Source organism: Papio anubis, chromosome 12, assembly GCF_008728515.1.
Source record: "Papio anubis isolate 15944 chromosome 12, Panubis1.0, whole genome shotgun sequence".
Lineage (NCBI taxonomy): Eukaryota > Metazoa > Chordata > Mammalia > Primates > Cercopithecidae > Papio > Papio anubis.
Genome location: NC_044987.1, coordinates 21,734,541 through 21,752,495, shown reverse-complemented (window position 1 = coordinate 21,752,495; position 17,955 = coordinate 21,734,541).

Below are 17,955 nucleotides of genomic sequence, written 5' to 3'. Positions count from 1 at the left end.
TGCATGCTAGTATTATTTAAGTTTTCTATAACCTTACTGATTTTCTGTATACTTGTTCTATCAATGATTGAGAGGAGGTATTGAAACTGAATTTTGCATTCTATTTGTAGGTTTGTTTACAACTCTAACCATTTTTGATCCATGCATTTTAAAGTTCTGTTATTAGATGCATGAATGTTTAAGATTATATCTTCTATATGAATTAGCTATTTTTAGCTGTAAAATGACCTTCTTTATTCCTGTCAATATTCCTTGCAGTGAAATCTACTTTGATAGTAATATATACATTCAGCTGTCTTTTGATTCATGTTTTCTATCATTTTCTTTTTAACCTGCTTTTCTTCATTATATTTTAAAATAATTTCTTATAGGCAGCATATTGTTGGGTCTTATTTTTTCATCCAAGTCAACTATCTCTGCCTTTTATTGGAGTAAATAGACCTTGTTTAATGTGATTATTGACGTGATGAAGTTTAAATTACCATCTTGTTCTTATTTTCTATGTGTCTCATTTATATTTTCCCTTTTTCTTCTTTTAAAGGCTTCTTTTGATTTGATTATTTTTATTATTCCATCTCATCTCTTTTATTGACCTTTTAGCTATAACTATGTGTTTTGCTTAGTGGCTGATTTAGATTTATAGCACACATCTTTAATTTTTCTCAATCTACCTTCAATTATAGGATACCATTTTACATATAGTATAATAACCTTTCAATAGCATCCTTCCATTACTTTCCTTCTGAACTTTGTGCTAACTTTGTCATGTATTTTACCTCTGTATATGTTATAATCTCTATGTTATATTATTGTTGTTATCAATTATATTTAAAGAGATTTAAATTACAACAAAATCTTATATGTTTATTCATGAAATTACTATTTCTGGTGTTCTTTATTTTTCTGTGTAGGTAGAGATTTTCATCTGGTATCGTTTTCCTTGTTTCTGAAAGGTGGTCTTTAACATTTCTTGTAGTGCATATCTGCTGCTGAACTCTTTCAGCTTTTGAATGTCTGAAAATATTTTCATGTTGCCTCTATGTTGGAAAGATGTATTTCCCCTCATTGCCTTAAATGTCTTTTTATTTGCATTTTTCAACAAGAAATCTGATGTCATACTTATTTTTGTTCCTCTGTACATAGGTGTCCTTTTTCTCTGGCTGCTTTTAAGATTTTCTAAATCAGTAGTTTTGAACAATTTGATTATGGTATTCCTTCGTGTAGTTGCCTGCATGTTTTCTGTGCTTGGAGCTCAGTGAGCTTCTTGAATCTGTGGTTTCAAATTTTCATCAAATTTGGAAAAATTTTGGCCATTATTTCTTCAAATACATTTTCTGCTCACACCTCTCTTTTGGTGACTCCAATTATACGTGCATTAGGCTGCTTAGAGTTGACCCACAGTTCCCTGATGTCCTTTTCATCTTACTTGAGTCTTTTTTTCTCTTTGTGTTCCATTTTGGATAGTTTTTATTGCTAGTCTTCAAGTACACTAAACTTCATTTTGCAATGTCTAATTTGTTGTTAGTCCTCCAAACGTAATTTTTTTAAATCCAATGGCTTGTAGTGCTCATCTATACAAGTTTGATTTTGGTCTTTAAAAAATTGGGGTCTTTCATGCTCCTGCTCAACATATTCAAGATTTTTATGGCTTTTTTTTTCTTATTCTATCTTTTTGAACATGTGGAGTACAGTACAAAATACCATTTTAACATCCTTGTCTCATACTTCTAACAACTGTGTTAGTCTTGGCTCAGTTTCAATTGATTGATTTACCTTCTCATTATGGCCTAGATTTTCTGCTTCTTTGCATGCCTGATAATTTTTGATTGAAAGCCAGACATTATGAATTTTACCTTGTTGAGTGCTGGATATTTTTGTATCTCTATAAATATTCTTGATGTTTCTTTCTGGGATTCAGTTAAACTACTTGAACATAGATTAATGCTTTCTGGTCTTGCTTTTAAGATTCATTAGATGGGACCAGAGCAGCATTTAATTTAATGATAGTTATTCCCCACTAATGAAGCAAGACTCTTCTGAATATTTAAACCAATGCCCCATGAATTATGAGATATTTAGTCTGGCTGGTGGGAATGATGTTCTGTGCAAATGCTCCTTCAAAACAAGACCCTTGATCCATTTCTAACCAGATTTCCAGCTTCTTGGCAAATTCCTATCCTGCCTAACACCTATACTTCTCTAGCATAACACCTTACTCATTTATATGATTGGACTCTTGGGTCCGCATAGTAAACTTCCCATGGGAGATAGAAATATTATGTCATGAAACCCTGTTTTGCTTTGTTTTACAGTGTATGTAGCAGATTAATAAAAGGGCCAGCATTTATTAAAGATGCTCTTTATAGCTTAATGATAAAATATCAATTGTCTTTGTCCAATAGCAGTTTATTTTTAAAATTTGAGGTGGGTCTGGGGAGGCTAATGGAGATGGGGCTGAAGAACCCCAAGCTGTCCAGCAGCATTGCCACTGACTACAGGGAAATCAAGTGTTCTGGGACCACATAAGACAGGAGAGACAGCCAGCAGAGACATATATGAAGATGCGGCTTCAATAGGAAATAGGCAGGAGGGTTAAGGGATACTTGAGGACTAGCAGCTGTCAACATCAGAACAGTTAACTCTTTCATGCTTGACTCACAGAGAGACAAACTTGAGGTAACACATTCGAGTCTGAGTGGGCAAGAAATGCCTCCCCAAAAGGAAGAGGAATCCAAAGAAAACAAGGCTATGTTAACTCCATCACAGATAATTTGAGTTGTGGGAATCTCAAAGGGTAGGCAGAGAGAGAGATCTCTCTTTCTCTCTAAAGCTAAATATTCTTTTTATTCTTTGTTTTCTGGCCACAGTGCAAAGTTTCATATTGAAGTTGATGGTGATTAATTAGACAATTTGAGCCTGAGGCTAAAGTTACAACTGAGCACTAACAATGAGCATCTTCTTTATGATATGTAGAAACTGCCAGCTATCATTTTAGGAATTGGGATCATTGAAACTACAATGAATTAATTAATTTCATTTATATTGATTGAGTGCCTACAACATGGCCACTCTCCTTTTCTGTCTGGCCTTTGCCTAGAACTTCACAATGGCTTTCTTGGAAAAATCACCTTCGTATTAAGACAGAGTTGTGGTAGAAATGACAAGATTTCACAGGACCCACTCTCCCTTCTAAAGTCAGACGCCCAACTTGCCAAGCCACAGGCCACACTAAGTTGGGGTAAAAATAGGGTTACCAGGATTTCTCGGCCTCTTCACCCTCTAATTCTTTGGGAATTAGTGGAATTCCCTTCTAGTACCTCCTAAATACTTCTAGGATTCCACAGAGGACATCTCACATGTCTAATAGGGATTCCACAAGCACGATCTCCAGATCCCAATCTTTCTGTGGAGTCAGCTGCTTCCCTCATAGCTTCATCCAGAGTTGCTGCTGGAGGCCATCCATGTCTGTTCAGGCTGGGAGCCACCACCACAGCTGCTACTGGTCCTTGGTTGCAGCAGCCCCCTTTCCCATACCACAGAAACTTGCTACCAGTACTGGCAACCTGCCTCAAAGACCAGTGCAGATATTAGTGAGGCTGTGTCACATGCATCATCATCATCATCATCATCATCATCATCATCACCATCATCATATCATCAACATTTTGACTTTCTCTTTTATAACAGGCTTCATGCCCCAGAGCTCAGGCATGGATTCCTGAGGGCAGATGCAGGCTTACTCCCAGAATCACTCCACCCTTCTGATTTCAAAAATTTCATCTCCTCTTGACTCTCCTTTCTTTAGGGTGAAGTTTTTCCCAAGAGGCTCTTGGTTCCATATAAACTGACCCCTGGTAGTCCTGAGGCTCTTTCAAGATGCCCAGACATGCCCACATCCAAAGCATTATATTCAATCATTAAATAATTAAAATCCTTTAACAAGAAGGATACTCACTGGGGAGGTGGGCAGGAGGGTTTTTGAGATTGGGGAAAAGAATGATGGGTCAGAGTTGGCAGGAAATCGCTGATGCTGAAGGAAAGGACAGAGCTAGGATGGAAAAAGAGAGAACCACAGTGTGAGTAGGGCTGGTTCTAGAGGGCTGGTCCAAATTGTAGAGTACAGAAAATAAGATTTCAGTGGCCTTGTTCCTCAAACTCCTTCCCTTCCTTTTCCTCACTGTGTCCATCTATTTGGACTTTCTTCCTCACTCTGCCACTTCCTCCTCCAGACCTTTCCCCAGTCCAAGCTCCTCTTGCTCCAGGCCTTCTAAGAGCTTGCTACCATGAGAGAAAAGTAGTTGATTAATTCTCTCTATAGTGTTAATGACTAAAGAAGCCCTAAAATATTCCTTTTGGAAGGTGAGGGGGGCAACTTTCAGTCCGGCAGCAGGCCTGAAGGGAGCCCATTTTGGCCAATGGTGCTTCTGGGAATGTTTCTGAGCAGATGCTTGGAAACTTAGCTCTGCCTGCCACTGGCCCCCTTTCTCCAGCAGAAACTTTCCTTAGGCTCTCCCAGTGGTCCGCTCCCCAGGAATGCAGTTTCAGGGGATTATGCAAAGCTAATTGCACTCTCCAGAAAAAGTTCATAAATGTTGTTATTTACGCCCTTAAATAACACCCCGCATATATCCTAAGTGCTTTGGAGATATGCAGAAACAGCACAGCAGGTTCTAGAAACCCAAGAGATTCTTTGTCACCTAAAAAAAAATATTTTTGTCCTAACAGCTGTTTATAATAATCCCTTGAAAAGCCAAAAATGCAATCAGCTTCCCTGCTGGACTAACTGCATTACTTGCCACATCGTATGGAATGCGTTGTTCAGTGCCAGGCCTGTTTAGTTTTGTACACCTGACCAAAGAGTTGGGCAGGGTTTTGGGGTTGGGGGAAACTGAATATTACAATCCACCTCTTAATGGCCATGATGCCTTTACCGAAATAGAAGAAGTAGCCTCTCTTTTCCTCCAGGGATCCTCATTTTGGGTCTGCTTTGGGTGACTGGCTCATAATGGATGCCCTTCGCCATTCTTTTGGAAATATCTAGTGGTGATTATTTTTTTTAACTTTTCTAGAAGTGTGAGAAGCCAAGAAGGAAATGACTACCTCTAGAAGGCCTTTCTTGAACTCTTTGACGGAGCTACAATGGAGATGATGTGGTCCACCTTATAGGGTAGGCTTGTAAGAATTGCAGTGGATGTAAGTTTTCAAGCACAGAGTAGGTGCTCAAAAATGGTCATGTGCCTTTCCTCTTGCTTCCACTGGGAAAATCCCCATTCCACTGAATGAAAGTATGATGTCACCAGGACTCTACTGACCTTGGTAAACAAGCCTCAATTTAATGATTGCCGGGCCGGGTTTTGGATTTGCATTGGGCTGGTGGCTCCTTTTGTTCTGCCCAATTTCTCCCATTTGTAACCGGAACATTTATCCAGTGCCTGTACCCCCATTGTATTTTGGAAGTGACTGACTTGTATTTTGATTTTATAGACTCATAGCAGAAGGGACTTGCATTGTCTCAGATGAGACTTTGAACTTGGACTTTGGAGTTAATACTGGAATTAGTTAAGATGTTGGGGGACTGTTGGGAAGGCATGATGGGTTCTGAAATGTGAAAAGGATGTGAGATTTGGGAAAGGCCAGGGGCGGAATGGTATGGTTTGGCTCTGTGTCCCCACTCAAATCTCATCTTGAATTGTAATCCCTACGTATTGGATTACACGAAATGGTCCAGTGAAGTCAACTTGTCACCAAGTTGGTTGGAGGTGATTGAATCATGGGAACCTTTATGCTCAGCTTTCACTGGATATTCTCCTACCAGGGAGGCTGGGATCTCAGGATCTGGGTCCCTGAGGACCTTTTGTAAAGTTCTCATGCAAAATAACTCACAGAGTTGAGGTGCAGAGATGATTGAAAAATGATGTCCCTTCTGGGCTGTCATGGGACAAATATCCAGGAGGACATGTGTAGATGGTCCACGTGGAATGTCCTACCTACTGACTACTCACGGCAGGTGTTGTTGCCAATAGCATTCATTTGAAATGATTGCCGATATGATGTCATAGAGAAAATATTGTGAGTTCCAGGGTGGTGTGGGCAGGGTTGGTAGGTAAGAATGGGATAATGGAAAACGAATAAGTAACAGGGCAGATTTGAAGAGGAAAAAAGAGGAGAGGGCAAGAAGGAGGAGAAATAAAAGGAGGAGAAGGAGGAGAGCTAATGTTGCTTTAGCTCCTCCATACACAAGGCTCTGTGCTAAACCCTCCAAATACCTATCTCATTTAAACCTCATGGGGCCAGTACTTATAATCAGCATATTACAGATAAGGAAACTGAGCATCAGTAACTTACTCCAAGTCACATAGTCACATAGCTTGGAAGTGGGTCTCATATGTTAGAATTCAAATCTGAGTCTTTCTAATCCCAGAGCCCTTGAACTTACCCATTATAGGTATTTAAGGCCAAATGAGAAGGTGGCAGGAACTTTTTTTTAAGGTTGGACTCTGAAAGGTGGTTAGGACTTCAGCAGATGAAGGCAGAAGGGACATTTCAGGTGGCAGCAACGTCCACGTGAAGGCAGAGAGGTGGGGAGCACAGGTGGAAAGAGCTACTTAGCCAGGAGGCAGAGTGGCTCCTTGTTTATAACACAACCTTTGACATTTTAGGTTTCTATTGAGTGGAAACAACACCAAAGAGGATACTCTGCAAATGAAATGATATGAGGTGCCAGGCAGAGAATCTGGCATTCAATAAATGGTAGTTCATTCACCTGTCCAACAAATATTTACTAAATGTCTGCTGTACATCAGGCAAGGGGAGAGGTCTGTCTAAGCAGAACTGACCTAGTCCTTGCCCTTTTGAAGGTTGTACTCTAGCAGGGAAGAATGACATTTAATCATTTATAACATGGTTTAATAACAATAGTGATAAGGTTTCTCAAAAGAGAGGTAGGAAGCACTATAAACCTTTACGACAAGGAAGCTGAGCTAAGAAGGATGAGTAGGAATTACCTAGACAAAGTAAGTGTGTGTGCATTTGTGTGTGTGTAGGCCACATTAGGGGTCATCTTGAGCAATAAAAAACCCTGAATGTCTTAGCAGGGGAGAGATGTGGTCATTATCTGACATGATCAGATATTGGAGAGAGGGTAACTAGGCTCTCTGATAGGAGCCACTGAAAATGCTTGAGTAAGAGAATGATACCATCAGCACAGCACAGCACAGCACAGCCATCTTAATAAACTTATTCTTAGAGCCATGTACACGCATAATGGGCAGAGAGAGAGACTTAAGGCTGAGGGGTCAGCTGGAAGCCCTTGTCAAAGCATGAGCTGATAAATGTCTGAACTAGACTGCAGGCAATAGGAACCTACAGGATAAATGAATGCAAGGCACATTTTTCAAGGAAGGAATGACAAGGTTTTGAGCTTTCTTGGAAGTGGGAGGTGAAGGAAAGGGAAGCGTAAAAGATGGCTAGGAAGTTTCAGGTCTGAATGATGGTAAGAATGAGGATGTCACAGCCAGAAATAGAAAAGTCAGAAGGAAGAGCTGCCATAAGGAGGAAGATGGGCAACTTCCATTTTCAACACACGGAGTCAGAGAGGACAGCACGCTCTGGGGAGAGTGCAGTGTCTTGCACACATATCCGAGAAACACACATTCTGCTGATCAAGATTGTAAACAGGAGCTGCGGAGTGAAGGTGGCTGGGGGTGGCCTTTGGTCACCTTCTGACAATGGTGTGGGTGAGAACAGAGGAGTGGACACTGTCAGGGGAAGAAAGAGGAGTGGCTAAGGCACAGAGCATTGAAGGCTACCCTCACTTAGGAGGTCAGTGCAGAAAGTCAGTCAGGGAGCGTGCAGAGAACAGAGACGGGAGCAGGGGCTGGAAGTCAGGAGAGGTTGGTGGAAGATGAAAGGCGGCCAGGTACCCTCAGAGCCCAGGCAGGCAAGGCAGAGAGAGGCAGGGGACTGGGGCTGTGTTGGAACACTGAGCCCCTCCATTTCACTGCAGCTCTGGAGGTTCCTGGGGAGCCTGTCTTTCTCAGTCACAAGACCTGGAGATGAGTATACTGGTAAGAGGTACCATTCTGTCTGGCTACCATAATTTCTGAGGCCTGATGCCAAATAAAAATGCAGGGCTTCTTATTCAAAAGCAGGTAAAAAGTACTGCTATAAATTCTAAAATATAAAACTTTTGCCTTGCTTTTGTGGTCTCCCTCTCAACCTGTCATGGCGTTTTCTCATCTGCTATTTAATATTGCTTTTTCTGAGGCATGGGGACACTCCTGACAAGCACAGACCCTCACAGGTGCCCAGGTCCCACCTGGCTGTGACTTGGTCTGTGATCAAATGTTCTGCCCCACAGCCAGGGGCAGGGATATTGAGGTAGGCATCTCTCCTACCCAACTCATGGTGGATAGGTGACCCCAAAGGGGATGCAACCTCTATGCCAGGATTCACTGAGTGCTTGTATTGGAGGTGCCAGCCTGGGGCCGGAATAGTCATCTTCATGCATGACCCCAAGATGCTGCAGAGCCTAATTGCTCAGCTGGAACCTCCCCTGAGCCTGCCTCTGAAGCCCTGCTCCCAGTGGCAGGGGCTGGTGAATACCGGGAAGGGTAAGGGGAGGGAGGATGGGCAGGGATTGGAGGGTGGATGGTGAAAAAATCTTCCACCCCCAGGGGAGAAAGGCAGGTGGCAAAGGATGAGATTTCCTGGGAACTGAAATTCCAAGCCCCAGTGCTCCCTTGGACAAACATCCCATCAGACTTCACATACAAAACAGAAATTCGAGGATAAAATTGTCAAGAATTTCATTTAAAACAGTGATAGCAGAGCATGAAGCTGCAGGCATGGGACCTGTGTGACTGCACTGGACATCCGCCTATCAGGCTGGTCCTGAGTGAAAGGCGACCTCAGAGCCCACAGGCGCTACAGTTGCTGAAGATGTGCTAGGAAGCTTTCTCTTTCTCTCCACCGCTCTCTTATCTCTGTCTCTTAGTTGTCTGTGTGAACACCCCAGCCCCCAGCACAAAGCAAACACCAAATGAACAGGGCCCCCTAGAGTTGTGCAGGAAGTGCGCTTGTTTCTCTGCCCCCCACCCCTTTCTTTCTTCTTCTAACACTGGGGCTCGAGCAGGCTCAGGACACTGAGAGGCTGCAGCACAGTCTTTATTAGGTTTCCTATTTACTGTCACAACAGACAAGCCCCACAAGACAAAAGAAAATTGATTCTTTATCGACCACAGTCCAGCTGTCTGCTCCAGAACCAAGGGCGGCAGCCAGGAACGCAGGTCTGACCTGTGTCCTCAGAGCCCACCGGTCCCTATGGGGCAGAGCCCAGCCTGCCTGCAACCCTGGGAGCTGCCCAGGAAATGGCAGCTTCCCTCAAGTTAGCACAAGATCTTCTGTGGGTAGGCCTGGTGCAGTGCACATACAGCCAGGAAAAGTGTGAAGCACCTGGTGGTGGTGCTTCTGCCTCCCTGCTCCACCCCCACCCCCTCTTTCTCATGACTTCCCCTCCCTGGGGTTGCCCAGTTATGGGGTTGACCAGGGTTGTGGGGCAACAGTGGGGTTCCTCCCATGGTGCACTCTCTGCCTAGGGCTCTCCTTCCCTGCACATCCATTGGTTCCTAGAAGGAACCCAAGTTAGGGTCCTCCAGAATCAGGAAAGTGTTGAGGACCCATGTTTCCGTAAAGAACAATAATGAAGTGATCTGATTGGCCTTGGTTCTTACAGTGGTGAATTTAGATGCACTGGCAGAAAAGGAACACAAATAGGACCTCCTTTTCTCCAATCCTGTAGACTACTCCATGTCTCCTTGTCCCAGTGAACATTTCCCTTTCCCTTCTTCCCTCCCCTCCCCTCCCTTCCCCTCCCCTCCTCCCTCCTTGCCTGCCTGCCTGCCTTCCTTCCTTCCTTCCTTCCTTCCTTTCTGTCTTCTCTCTCTCTTTTTTTTTTTTTTTTTTTTTGGAGACAGGGTCTCATTCTGTCACCCCAGCTCAGGTGCATGGAACAATTATAGCTCACTGCAGTCTCAAACTCCTGGTCTTAAGCCATCCTCTAGCCTCAGCCTCCCAAGTAGCTGAGACTACAGGTATGAACCACTATGCCCGGCTAAATTTTTAAAAATTTGTTGTAGAGATGGGGGTCTTGCTTTTATGCCCAGGCTGGTCTTGAACTCTTGGGCTCGAGTGATCCTCCAGCCTCGGCCTCCCAAAGTGCTGGAATTATAGTCATGGATCATCTCCCCGCAACTGCCCAGTGAACATCTCCCTTTCTAAGTACCTATAAAATAAGCATTATATCTAAACCAATCAAAGCTGTAGGGCTGAAGTAAACCTCCAGTTCTACATTTAAGCAGATGGCTGTGGACTTTACCAAGAGGCTAGAGAAACAAATGATCAGGGAGCAACATGGCGGGAGGGGTTAGACCTTCAGAAGCTTGTGGGGTACTGGTGTAGGTGGCTACCGAGGGTTGTGACGTCACCTCCAAAAGAGTTGTCCCTACTCCACACCCAGAATGGAGGTCAGCCCTACTTGAGAGTCAGCTTTAAGAGAGACAATCCTTAAACAACAGAGCAGAATTTGGGGGTGATGAAGTGCAAAGGCTTTAGAAGATGATCCAAACCCAGATGAGCAGATGTGTGGTGACTGTACTGGGCTGGCCAGCGCCAAGTGCTTCAGAGAGCTCAGGAGGGCAGGGGCCTCCCTGTCCTCAGGGAGTGTGCAGGGGAGTTGGCAGTCAGAGGTGGGAGTGGCTGCACACCGCCAGACTGGCTGCTGAGGCAAGGCTGTAATGTAGAGAGGAGAAGCGGGAAGAAGGGAATGGAGACACGGAGACAGAGTGGTGGCCAAGGGTGGGCAGCCGCGTGTATTAGGCAGGAGCACAGACTCTGGGGTTCCAATTCCAGCTCCACTCCTTTCTGGCTGTGGCTTCAGGCAGGTCACTTAACCTCTCTGTGCCTCCATTTCCTCATCTGTGAAATGAGCATGACAAAGATTACACCCATGTCATTGGTTTGTTGTTAGAACAAAGCCTTTAGAACTATGTTTGCTGCATCATAGGCACCATATTTTATAAAACGATTTGTTGAATACTGGAACAAGTCTCAGATGCAATCATATTGGAAGGAGCGCAGTCCAGGTAGCCAAGAATCATAAAGAGGGAATTCCCAATCTATAACTTGTATCTCCCAAGAAACACTAAAGAGATGATAATTTGTAATTTCCAACGATTTTTATATTCCCAACCTTCCTGCTCTGCATTCTCTCCTTCTGCAGCTCCTTCCACTAATGCATGCCCAGCCTCTGCCCACAGCTCAGTCTGTCTCCTTCCTTGGGGCACCTTGAGGTGCCTCAAAGATCTCCTTTTTCTGATTATACCTCAGTGATTGACTGGGGCTCTAGCTGCCAAGCCTTGGAATCCGTGGCTGCCTTTGCCTGGAACCCATGCTTTCCAGGAGCCGTTTCCACCAAGGAATGAGTGCAGCTGGAGGCTGAAGTCGAACGACAGGCTGCCCCTCTGTCCACTGGCTTTGGCTCAATGACTCTCAATGGCTTTGCCAAACCTTCCTTAGACTTCTGCATCCCCACCTGCCCAGCCTTGTGGTCTGACAGCTCTCCCTAGCTTTCCCAGCTCACTTATTTCCTTTCCCACAGGCATTTTCTTAAAAATCCATGCTCGTTTGATTTCTCCTTGGTATCTGCTCCTCAGAGGACCTGAACTGATCCCCTCTCCCTTCTTCATTCATTGTATAGATTATGATCAACTCACTCTCTCTGGATAAGTCCTTCCTCAGCCTCCCTCGCATCAATTCAGCATCAGCAAGGTGCAGAACTCGTCTGCTGCCTAGAGATTGCCTCAGAGGTCTTGCAAGGGGTGAGCATCTGGGCAGAGATGGCCCCTTTTACTCAGTTAATGGAAGAAGGGTTGACTCGGAATATCTGCTCATTGATATATTTTATCCCAGAACAAATAACACCCCAAAGCATTTTTAGTTCTTCCTGTGTGCCAGGCACTGGGATCAGAACTTTACCTGAATTACTTCACTTAATCCTCACCACAGCCCTGGGAGGCAGATATTACTATTTGCATTTTACAGATGAAAGTGAGGGAGGTTAATTATTGATCAAGGTCCTATAACTAACATATAAGTTGTGCGCCAGCCTTGAACCCTGCCTGTCTAACCCCAGTGCCCATGATCTCAGTGAGCACAATATTGCTCACAGCAGAGGCAGTGGTGGGCTCTGGGACTAAGAGGAACACAGAGTGGGAGGCAGCCTGGGGACAACCCATCCCACCATGTGGAATCAACTTCCTCCCCCAAATGGGGAAGAAGTTGCACTCAGGGCATGAGTCTTGCTGCTCACAGGGGCAGTCACAGCTTTGAGGAAAAGGGGTAGAAAGAAGTGGGGAGCTGGTGGGAACGGGGCAGAGGCATCTGCTGGAGAACACTCAATGTCATCCTGAATTAGATCATAAAAAGTAAGTGCTTTTTAAAAGCAATTTTACTCAGCAGGGGATGTGCTGTCAAGCTGCCTGGTGATTCAGAGGCTCTCTGCCTCCCAACCCCTTCTTTGGAGGTGGGGGTGAGGATATGGCTGTGGGGAACAATGGCTCAGCTTCTCTGTTGTCTGCTAGAGGTTGACGTGACCCAGCTATGGCTGAATCCCAACCTGGCTGTCCTTAGCTCTTCCTGCACCCCCTTAGAGTCAGACAGAGCTGGTCTCCAATCCCAGCAGGACTATCCACCCAGAAGAGCTGTGTGACCTAACAGGAGTTGCTAAACCTCTTTTAGCCTTAGTTCTACCCTCTCTGAACATAGAAATAATGCCAGAATCTTGGCGTTGGGTTCTCGTGAGCATTAAATAAAATAAAATCTGCACAGTCTGGCAAATAATAAGCCCTCAAAATTAGGACCTCTTTTTATTATTTATTCTTGTTTTTATTATTAACACCTGCCTGAGAGATTAAGAGTGGAGGGTTCAAAGTAAAAGGAAAGAAAGTCATGCCTCCTTGCAGAAAGTAACAGAGATTGCTACTGCTTGCTAATGTTGAGTTCCTCCTCTTCTTCTTGGACCTCCCTTGCTATGTGATGATCCTGACCAACGGGATGTATGCAGGAGAAATGTCCACCCATGGAAACCGCCTATACACGGCCCTCCACCTTATCTTTCTGTCTTGTGATGACCTTGTTGGAGATGGCAGCAGCAAAGATGGTTAGAGCCTGGATGCCTGCATGACTGCACGGAGTTGAGCCCTCTCACTCCACCACTGGTGCCCCCTAATGGACTGCTAGGTGAGTGCAAGACAACCTTGTGTCAAGTCACTAAGAATTTGAGGGTGTTTGTCATAACACTTAGCCCTTCTTGACTTTAACAGTCAGCCAGACCACCACAGGGATTTTGTAACTTTCTGTGGCTTTAGATTGTTTGAAAGTTTCATGAAATGAGAGAATGACAGGAGACAGTCTCTAAAGCCCTTCTCAGCTCAGACATTCAAGGTGGCTCACTGCTTTCTAATATGTAGTTAAGAAATGCCCCGTACCCTCCTGAGAACCTGTGAGCCAGCAATCCTAGAGAAGCCTTCAGAGGGGCCTGAGAATACCACCTAGTCTCTCTCATCCTCTGGGCTTCCTCCCCTGGGCCAGCCCAGCAGCAACTCTCCAGTTTTCCACCAGGTCAACATTTAGGAGACAGAGAGTGTGACAGAGTCACTAAAGCTCCAGATCACGTGACTGAGCCAGAGTGACTGAGTATGTGTGTGCCACTGTGCAGGCAGGGGCCAGTGTGTAGGGAGGGGCTGCAGCTAAGTTGCTTTGCAGATATTTATTTGTAGATTTCTTTTTCTTAAACAGTTGTGGAGAGGTGTAGTTGTGGAGAGCTGAAGCTAATCTCCATATTTCTGGGTGTTGGCAGACACTATGTCAGTCAGAAACACCTGCAGTGATGGCTGGCTTCTCTGTCCCCCTGCTCTCTCTCTCCCTGCAGGCCTCTTTCCTTTTATCCTGAGGCATCTTCACAAGTGCCAGGGAATGTGCTTGCCATGAGCCATTGGATGCTGTCAGAGATGGAAGGGACCTACCCAGGGGATCGTCTTTCTGGAGATGCAGAAAAGGAGAAAGGGAGAAGGGAGAAAGTGAAGTGGGGGAGAGAAGAAAGGTAGGGAAAGGGAGGCAGGCAGGAGGCAGGGAGGAGAGGAGGGACGTTCATGTGAACTGGGTCCCTGCAGGGTACATTAGCAGATCCCATTAACTACAGCCAAACAGAACTGGGTCCAACTCCTCCTTAAGCCAACTACTGAGTGATGTCAGAAAAATTTCAAAGATTTAGTTACACATCTTATAATGGAGATTGCCCAGGGATGGTGGCTCCCACCTGGCTCACCCCTGTAATCCCAGGAGGCTAAGGCAAGAGGATTGCTTGATGAGAGTTCAAGACCAGCTTGGGCAACAAAGCAAGACCTCCCCCCTACAAAAAATAATAATAATAAATGGGGGATTATACTAGCTACCTCTTAGTGATGTGAGGATTAAATGAGATAATGTACGTAAAGCCCATGTTGGCCAATAGAGGTGCTTAACGAAGGGCAGTTACAGTTGTCCCTTGGGATCCATAGAGGATCGGTTCTAGGACCCTTTATGGACACGAAAATCTGCAGATGAGCAAGGCCCTTATATAGAATTGCATAGTATTCACTTATAACCTATGCATATCCTCCTGTATCGCTTAACAATGGGGATATATTTTGAGAACTGTGATGTTAGGTGATTTTGTCATTGTGCAAACATTATAGAGCAAGGGTCCCCAACCCCTGGGCCACAGACCAGTACCAGTGTGTGGCCTGTTAGCAACCAGGGCTCACAGCAGGAAGTGAGCAGCAGACAAGCCAGGGAAGCTTCATCTGTATTTACAGCCACTCTCTACCATTTGCATTACTCCCTGAGCTCTGCCTCCTGTCAGAGCAGCAGTGGCATCAAATCCTCATGGGAGCACAAACCCTATTGTGGACTACACATGCCAGGGATCTAGGTTGCACCTTGCTTATGAGAATCTAATGCCTGATGATCTGTCACTGTCTCCCATTACCCCTAGATGGGAATGTTTAGTTGCAGGAAAACAAACTCAGGGCTCCCACAGATTCTACTTTATGGTGAGTTGTAGAATTATTTCATTATATATTAATATTACAATGTAATAATAATAGAAATAAAGTGCACAATAAATGTAATGTGCTTGAATCATCCTGAAACCATCCCCTCCCCCCACCTTATTCGTGGAAAAATTATCTTCCACGAAACTGGTCCCTGGTGCCAAAAAGGTTGGGGACCACTGTTGTAGAGTGTACTTACTCCAACCTAGATGACACATAACCTACTACACACCTAGGCTATATGGTATAGCCTATTGCTCCTAGGCTACAAATCTTTACAGCGTAATACTGTAAGCAACTGTAATACAATGGTAAGTATTTCTGCATCCAAACATAGAAAAGGTAAAGAAAAAATATGATAATATAACTTTGACCAGGCACGATGGCTCATACCCATAATCCTGGCACTTTGGGAGGCCAAGGTGGGCAGAACCCTTGTGCCCAGGAATTCAAGACCAGCCTGGTCAGCATGGCAAAATGTTGTCTCTGCAAAAAACACAAAAATTAACTGGGCATGGTGACACATGTCTGTAGTCCCAGCTGAGGCAGGAGAATCACCTGAACCTTGGAGGTCGAGGCTCCAGTGAGCTGTGGTTGCACCACTGCACTCCAGCCTGGGTGACAAAGTGAAACCTTGTCTCAAATAATAATGATCATCATCAAAATCACCATCATCATCATCATCATCATCATCATCTTATGGGACCACTGTTATGGATGAGGTTCATAATTGACTGAAACATCACTGTACAGCACATGACTGTACTTTAAATCATCTCTGGATTACTTATGATAGTTAATACAATTTAAATAGTATGTAAATAGTTGTAATACTGTATTTTTAAATTTTCCTGTTATATGTTATTTTGGTATTATTATTTTTATTAGTTTAAAACTATTTTTGATCTGTGATTGGCTGAATCTACAGATGAGGAATCTGCAGATACAGAGAGTGATTGTATCAGCATTGACTTGTTTTCCACTCTGAGTTGAAAAAGTCTTCCAGACACCCCTCCCAGGCTGCCTCTCTTTCACATTCCCCTGGGCTGCCTGCAGAGGCTCTTTGGTGGACAAGGCTGAGATGGAGATGCTGTGTTCACAGCTGTCGTTAGAAAAGGAAATGAGAGGAGAGTGGTTTCTGTGCCTCCACGGGGCCTAAACTGGAGTCTGAAGTGAGCGGAAAGTCCTGATTCCACTTCAGCTGCTGAGGCAGTGTTGCAAAATGGTTAGAGCCCAGACCCTGGGGCCGGATTGCCTGGATTGGAATCCTGTGGCTACCACTGACTTTACATGTACTCCTAGGCAAGTTACTTAATCTCTCTGTGCCTGAGTTTCCTCATCGTAAATTAAGAATAACGATAAGCCAGCGTTGTTTAATAATCTAATAAGTTAATATACAAAGCATGCTTAGTAGCAGGTACATAGTAAGCCCTTTGTGAATGACAGGCATTCTCATCTACAGCCCTGGACAAAGCCAGAGGCAAAGCTGCTGCTCTCATTAGTACTGTGCATAGATAATAAAGGCAGTATTTATACTATACCCATGTCCCTTTCTGTCCCACATTCAACGTACTTGGGACACAGACCAAACAGACTTGAACTACCCTTTCCAGATTTACAGGGGCCTCTTCCCAAGTGCACCCCCGGGTTCATTACTGGTCTGCAAGCCCCAAGGCCTGAAGACTGGCCAAAGAGTGGCTATTGAGGGGATGGGACAAGTGTAGATGAAGCTTGAACTTATGGCCAGGGAATCTGCCCCTCTGTGCGTGTGACCACTGGTGGTATAGGATGGTGCCCAGGTATAAAGAGAAGGAAGCTGGACAGGAAGCCTCCGTACCTTTGCATCAGGCTTTGTGAATTTTAGGCAAGAGACTGCGTAAAGATATAGGGTCTGGCATCCATCTCTGGTTACCCATCCTCTCTCAGCACGTTTAGCAGATCATAGTCTTGATGCCAAGGCAGGACAATGGCACATGCATGGGCCTCCCTAGTTGACTAGAATGGTTGGGCAAGGGCTGGGCTTGCACACCTGCTGGCTTGTGTGAACTCGTTGTTATTCTGATGGCAAGGACCCTGAGCTGGGCTCAGGAACAGGAGCTTCGGGCATTCAAGGCCAGCCCTTCCAGACTGTAGGGCCGAGCCCAGCTGCCCCAGCTTTGCTAGACAGACACCCTAGAGATGTGCCAACGACCCTACACTCTGAGATTCAAGCTGCCAAATCCCCAGCGGCAGCCTATTTGCTTAGATTTTTGGATTGCAAGAAGCAGAAACCCAATCAGCATTCCTCAAGTAATGCAGGGTTTTTGGTAAAGATGCACATAGGAATAAGAAAACGAGAAAGTCAGCCACAAAGCCCAGCTTCCAGGGCACTCTGGAGAAGCTGAACAAACAAGCTCTGGGAGAAATTGGCTCCAGGGTGAGCCAGGATTGGGGTGGCTGAGAGCAGAACACATGGCAGTAGCATTAGGGCATTAGTGGCATTAGGGGCACAGTCCTGACGGGTCTGGGCTCCTCTTCTTGCATTTTCCTCTCTCCATGTCTGCCCACTTCTCTTCTTTGCTCTCTGCCCTGATTTCTCTCTATCTCATGGTTTCTGCTTGCTCAGAACTTTGACCTGCCCAAGGCCTCTCATGCTCCCCTCTCCAGCCTCTCTTTACTTCATGACCTTCCTCCCCAGCCTCTCTTTACTTCATGACCTTCCTCCCCAGCCTCTCTTTACTTCATGACTTTAGTTCCTCTGTTCACTGCTGATATGCATTGACTGTGTCCCAAAGCATCTCCATCTCCATCTCAGCCTTGTCCACCA